The 7,206-nt window shown below is 36.3% G+C and overlaps 1 long non-coding RNA gene across 2 annotated transcripts; it reads left to right on the top strand.

The window, feature by feature from the left end:
- The first annotated feature begins 3,896 nt into the window (after positions 1-3,896).
- On the top strand, positions 3,897-7,206 carry LOC125782492 (uncharacterized). Of its 2 annotated transcripts, none has more exons than XR_007425173.1 (4): positions 3,897-4,538; positions 5,454-5,666; positions 5,737-6,915; positions 6,972-7,206. It is a non-coding gene; the product is annotated as an uncharacterized LOC125782492 (long non-coding RNA). The 2 variants fall into 2 exon arrangements; XR_007425172.1 differs by having other exon boundaries at positions 5,702-6,915; positions 6,972-7,205.

The following is a 7,206-nucleotide window of genomic DNA, read 5'->3' as shown; positions in this document are numbered from 1 at the left end:
AGCAAACCTTCCTCTACCTGTCTCCTCTCTGCCGGTTATCTGTGTGTGTGTGTGTGTGTGTGTGTGTGTGTGTGTGTGTGTGTGTGTGTGTGTGTGTGTGTGTGTGATGGTACAGAGGCTTGAAGGATATCTCCGTTTTTGTAGCCCATATACTGAAGGAAGGTCATAACTTTTGCACTCTTGTGCACTCTCTCTCTCACTCTTACTCTCTTTCTCTCTCACTCTTACTCTCTCTCTCACACTCTTTCTCTCTCTCTCTCTCTCTCTCTCTCTCTCTCTCTCTCACACACATTCTTACTCTCTCTCTCTGTCTTTCTATTTAAACAGAAGGCAGCCTAGTGAACCCCAATAATAATATATATAATAATATATAATATTAACATTTTATTATAACATTAGGTTATTACAGCTTTTAGAAATATGTGTTTGGGTAAGGGGTTTAGCACTATAGACCCTGTGGCACGACCTAAGCTTTGTCTTTAATGGTATTTTTCCCCCTTATATTATTTTTACTTTTATACTTTAAGTAGTTTTGAAAGCAGTAATTATACTCTTTAATGTGAGTAAAAAACTTGAGTTGATACTTCAAATTCTAAAGAAGTATTTTAAACCCTAGTATCTATACTTCCACCTACAGAGTAATGAATGTGGATACTTTTGACACATTTGGGCAACTCAAATGACTCAAATGAGTCAAATTAATTGGCTTAACCTTGAAAATCAAATCAATTGATTCAAATTGATTCCTGAGTCAAATAAAATGTATAAAAGGTCCTAAGTCAAATTATTTGAGTCAATTAATTGACTCAAGCCACTTACATTTAATTAATTGACACATATTATTCAGTCTAATGAATTGGCTTAATTTTGACAGTCAAATGAAAAACAGAGCTGGCTGTACAGACAGTGTTTGTACGCCACCTAGTGGACAGTCCTGAAGCTGCAGCACTACAGTACAGCACAACACAACTGGGTTTAAGGTAACAGCAGCAGATTGCCTTACTAACAGATCCACAGTGCACTGGAAAGCAATTGAAAACATTTAGAAATTAACTCCTTTAAAAGTGTGCTTAAAGACAAAAAACTGGATATACAGGACTCAGTACTGCACGACCTGGTCACGTAACTGCTGATACAATCTCTGCTGATACAAATTAATCTCAGCACATTAAAATATTCTAATTTAAAAATCATCAAAACTACTATGAGCTATGCCTAAAAAATAAATTATGATTTTAGTTATAATTATTCACATATTGTTCTGGTTAATACAATTATAAACACATATCTTATTAAGGTCAGTAATATAAATGGGCCATTCCACCAAATAGGTGCCATTTGCTTGTTGCAACTGTTCCTAATGAAACATATTTAAATTTAATATTTTTTTTCCAAATCTGAATCTAATAATGCATATATTTAACTATACAAAACATGCACTAGTCAAACTCAGGCAGCTTATTTTTTTTTTACAAGGTTTCTAACCTGAAGACCTCTTACCAAAACTCATGGGACATTTAAAAAGCATGTTTAAAAGAAACTCCACTACTTTCTTTGATTTTCTCTCAAGAAAGTCTTTATTTTAAAGGAATAGTTTACTGCATGTTTAAGTAATTGATATTTATGACAAAAATAAATAATTCCTGTTACTGAAAGTCACTCCTGTTATTGGCACTCATTCCTGACTCTTACTTTTTATGTTTACAGAAACATGACTGAAGGTAACAGGAATGAGTTTCTAGCATAGAATTAGCAAAAACATAAAAAAAAATTGTTAAAAGGCCGCTATGCTAATGTTTTAAAAAATAAACAAATAAGATCTAAGAAAAAAACTTAGGAAACAGTTACAATAGGATCAAATATAGAGAAAAACTAATAAGGGAACTTAATTTTGTTCTTCCCATGATCTTCAGAAGAACCAACTGATGTAACTTCCTGTTATATTGACTTGTAGAATGTTCAGGGTTGCCAGGTCCAACAAAAAATATCCAACCCAAATTCAGTCTAAAACCCGCCCTTCAGAAGCTTAAACTAGCCCAAAATATATATCTGTTACACGTTTAAAGCAAATGGCAAGACAACTATGTACGACTAGTGTACGACTTAGTATTTTTCTTTATAAGGGATTTATCATCAGCATTGCAGTATTTACTTTGAAGTATTTAATAATATTGTAACATTAGTGTTTTATTATTTAACTGTTTTATATCACAGTCAAGAACATTTAATAGCAACATAATTAGCACAAAAAAAAAACTTTTACTTACTCTTTTCTGTTCCTGCCCCTCCTGAACGCTCTTCTCTCCTCTTTAACTTTTTTATCGCTTTGTGATTTCTGGTTACATTGTGATTTCTCTCTCTCTCTGGGTGCTTTTACACCTGAAAGTCTGGACCGTGGTCCGAACCAAAGTTCATGTGTTTGTTACATTGAATATAATTTAATCCGTGTATCATTCGTTCATTTGATATTCAATTGAGAATCAAAATCGGAAAATTAAAAAACCAATTCGTTTTTTCGTTTTTTCGTTTTTGAATATAATACCAAAAAACGAATAACGGCTTGTATTTTGTATTTTTATTTGGTTATCCAAACAAAAATTGGAAATTTAAAAAACGGACCAGGAGCCGAATTTGATTTTGATTTTGAACTTGACCCATTTGTGTGCCCCGGAAGTTACTGATTTGTTTATTCTTGGTGGGTTTCTGTTGCGCGGGAGTTCACTGCAGTGTTATCTACACAGTCTGTATTGCTGTAGGCAGCATGGCCGGACTGGAACCACATTCTGGCCTAATTAAAGATCTTTTTGAAGGTGGTAAGACGCATGAAGAGATTTCGTGCACGTTGCAGCAAATGGGGATCCAGCGATGTTCTGCAATGAGTGTTAGAAGGTTCTGTGTTCAACACGACCTTAAGCGAAAAAGACATGTATTTTCTGTTGTCATATCGTCTTCTTTCACTGCAACGCGTTTAGTTCCTCTGAACAAGATAAAACTCTCCATCCTCAACTCCATCCAAAGCCTACAGCAATACAGACTGTGTAGATAACACTGCAGTGAACTCCCGCGCAACAGAAACCCACCAAGAATAAACAAATCAGTAACTTCCGGGGCACACAAATGGGTCAAGTTCAAAATCAAAATCAAATTCGGCTCCTGGTCCGTTTTTTAAATTTCCAATTTTTGTTTGGATAACCAAATAAAAATACAAAATACAAGCCGTTATTCGTTTTTTGGTATTATATTCAAAAACGAAAAAACGAAAAAACGAATTGGTTTTTTAATTTTCCGATTTTGATTCTCAATTGAATATCAAATGAACGAATGATACACGGATTTAATTGGTTCCCTTATTTTTGTTTTCACACTGCAGTTTAGGGAGCGCACCAAAGACCTTTGTGTGATACTCCTACATCCTTTCATCATCACTTACGTATCCATGCGTTTTCCTTAACTTGACGCTGATTGGTTTTAAAAGGACATGCGTCTGATGTTGGCGTGTTGACAATTCAGCGGGTGGTTCATTTGGCGGGAAGCCTTTCCAGGATCAGGATAAAATGAATGAACAGGTTCATTTCGTCTCCATAGTAGTGCTGCTATTGTGGTTTTTATACCAGCAGCAGCAGTAACTTCAGGCACAGTACTCTAGGTTAGTTCAACTTCGCCAAACGAACGAGCTTGTCCTGAAGCAAAATTTTTTCCTGCTTTCCGGTTATTTTTCTTCTTCTGCTGCCGTTGTTGAGGAACGCCTGCTCAGCTTCCTGTAATTGGTCCGAATTAAGTTCGAACCATCCAGAAAAGCGCTTTCACACTGCAGGCGAACCGGACCATGGTTCAGAAGATCCGTGGTTCGCGGCCCCTTTCACACCTACTATTTTGGTTCGGACCAAACTGAACCCACTAAACATTAGACGTCTTATGGACGTGCAGATCATGTCTATATTGCGTCGGTCGGTCCAAGACCAATTCTGTACGTCTACACGACGTGCAAACTAGGTCCGCTATTTGGACGTCTAACTATGACCCCACTTGGACGTCAATATGCAGTTAAACATTTGAACGTCGGACTAGGTCACTTTTTTGGACGTCATGGGGACGTCTAATACAGGTGCAGGAAATTAACATTATTTAAGAATATATTTATTTTTAAATGTATGTCAAAATTGTTGTTATCAATATTGTTAATCACTATGAATATAGATTATTTATGATTAAGCATCATTTATTTCTAATTATTTATTTGAGTATTATATTTTTTATCTATTTAATTAATTAACGAATGTAGGTATTTATTTACGTATGTTTTTATTTTTATTTGGAAATGCAATTTATGTGGAAAATTGTTAAGTTGATTTCAACCAGTCAACGCCACTCTGATTTGCTGAGACCGCACGTCATCATAAACTCCACTCTGATATGCCGAGGCAAAACACGCTAAACATTTTTTGGCTGCTGCAGTAGCTCAGCTCAGCTCAGCTCATTCAGTTCAGCTCGCTCAGCTCAGCTCCGCTCCGGACCGGACTCAGCTGCCAAGCTATAAGGTAAGACGATATGTATAATAAGTTAATGTATTTGTAGTGTTAGTTGTTTTAGCTCTGTGGTCTTAACCTGAACCTGCTGGCGTTGCCTCTCTTCCCAGGCAGTTAGCTAACTAGCTAGCTAGCTAACGATAGCTAAACAGTGGCCATAGTTAAAATGGAATTGGAATTACTTTTGAGAACGACCGTAATGCAAATAATATTTACTGTAACCGAAGCTTTAACGTAGAAGCATTGTCCGGTCATTAAGTCAATGCACTAACCAGAGCTAGGCTGATAAGCCAATCTAAGCTAAATCAAAGAACCGTCTTTGGCTAAATTCGCTAAGCTAGCGTTAAGTTATATAAGTTTGTGGCACCCACAATTAACCTAGGCAACTGGGGGCAATATCAAGTGCATTTTGAATAGCCTGAAGAAGTAAGTTTATGTTAATATTACATAAATAAGGCAATTTAAAATAGTTTGTTGTGGGAAAACATTTATTAAAATAGCTTAATATGATGTGTGAGAATTAAAACGGCACGATAATTCTGGTCAGGTGTTAAATGTGTATTCCCGCCTTCAGCTTAGCGTTAGCTTATTGTTAGCTTAGCGTTAGCTAAGCCATAGCATGAAGAAGTAAGTTTATGTTAATATTACATAAATAAGGCAATTTAAAATAGTTTGTTGTGGGAAAAAATTAATTAAAATAGCTTAATATGATGTGTGAGAATTAAAACGGCACGATAATTCTCGTCAGGTGTTAAATGTGTATTCCCGCCGTTAGCTTAGCGTTAGCTAAGCCATAGTGTGAAGAAGTAAGTTTATGTGAATATTACATAAATAAGGCAATTTAAAATAGTTTGTTGTGGGACAAAAATAAATGGCCATCTTCAACATTTTCTGAGATTTCTAATTTGTCTTTTTCTACTTGTGCAGATGGAGTCATGAAATGTGACGGGACAGCCACCGAGGACTTCATACTTCGGAGCATCTCAAACATGCACCACAAAGACGTGGAGGACACACCGCTGTCTCTCAGGACCTAGAATCTTAATGAAAGTATAATGATGTTAAGGGAAGGTGTAGTGGAAAGGTGTGATAGTGTTGAGGGAAGGTGTAATAGTGTTGAGGGAAGGGGTAATGTTAAAGGTGTGATAGTGTTAAGGGAAGGGGTAATGTTAAAGGTGTAATAGTGTTGAGGGAAGGGGTAATGTTAAAGGTGTAATAGTGTTGAGGGAAGGTGTAATGTTAAAGGTGTAATAGTGTTAAGGGAAGGTATAATATTGTTAAGGGAAGGTGTAATGCAGGGGTCTCAAACTCATTTTTGCCGAGGGCCACATTGACATATTGGCTGTCCTCTGAGGGCCAGATGTAACTTACAAATATAAGAAAATGTAACCAGATGTAATATCAAATGAATGTAATTACTCCTTAATGTTAAATAACTCTCAATATACTATTTATTCAATCAAATATTACAGTTGCATGGAAAAATGTTTGCTTGTTGCTCTATTAACATAAATCCTTTTAATTTGTCATGTTATGACATCCAAAAACTCCATCAATCAAGAACCAAACTATTCAAGTGAATAGAAATTACATCAAGTACAAGTTATATTAACTTTGATCAAAACGTTTGATACTGAAATAAGGCTTAATAAATATAAAATCAAAAATTGTGAGCTGTGACAGATTTAGCAGTTCCTCATCCAACCACTAGTCGGAGCTGCAGCTGCAGCACCACAAGCCGGCAGTCTTTGCTTAGTCAGAGCTACAGCCCAGCCACGGGCTACAGGACTCAGCTGAGCCAGTCTGGAGCGTTTTGAAAATTTTTAAGTTCTTCTGTGTATGAAATAAAATAACCCCACTAACCGGATAATACAGCTCTCTACAGTTCATCTTTCAGCCCAAGCAGCTAACAGCAGCAGTTTAGAGCAGCGTCACGGAGGCACTGCTGGGATTACATTATAAACAGGTCAGTTAGCGCGCTGCTAACCTCAGGATGTTTATAACTACGGAGTTTAGTGGACACACCACGGCTGCAAGGTTAGACTGTTGAAGGCTACTGAAGACTACTAAAGCAGGCAACACAGCGTAAGCAAAAAAAAACAAAAACCACACACACACACCAAAATACAAGTTAAGATAAAATATGAAAACGAACATAATAAAGCATAAATAATTAAATTGAATTGCGGGCCAGATGTATGTTTATTTTGTTAACCCGTGAGGGGCCGTATGAAACCGCGTGGGCCGGTACTTTGAGACCCCTGGTGTAATGTAAAGGTGTAATAGTGTTGAGGGAAGGTATAATATTGTTAAGGGAAGGTGTAATGTTAAAGGTGTAATAGTTTTGAGGGAAGGTGTAATAGTGTTGAGGGAAGGTGTAATGTTAAAGGTGTAATAGTTTTGAGGGAAGGTGTAATAGTTTTGAGGGAAGGTGTAATGTTAAAGGTGTAATAGTGTTGAGGGAAGGTATAATATTGTTAAGGGAAGGTGTAATGTAAAGCTGTAATAGTTTTAAGGGAAGGTAAATGTTTTGTGAAATTGTTATGGTGTGAATCTAAGGTGTATGTTATGTTGATGTAAAATAAAGGCATTAACCCCAAATGAGATTTACTCATTATTTTTATTATTATATTAATGTTTCCCCAAACAGAAAGGGTCAATTTAAAATCAACAGTGGTAA

This window comes from Astyanax mexicanus, chromosome 17 (genome assembly GCF_023375975.1).
Source record: "Astyanax mexicanus isolate ESR-SI-001 chromosome 17, AstMex3_surface, whole genome shotgun sequence".
NCBI lineage: Eukaryota > Metazoa > Chordata > Actinopteri > Characiformes > Acestrorhamphidae > Astyanax > Astyanax mexicanus.
The sequence above is the reverse complement of the archived record's forward strand: the minus strand, read 5'-3'. Positions and strand labels throughout refer to the sequence as shown.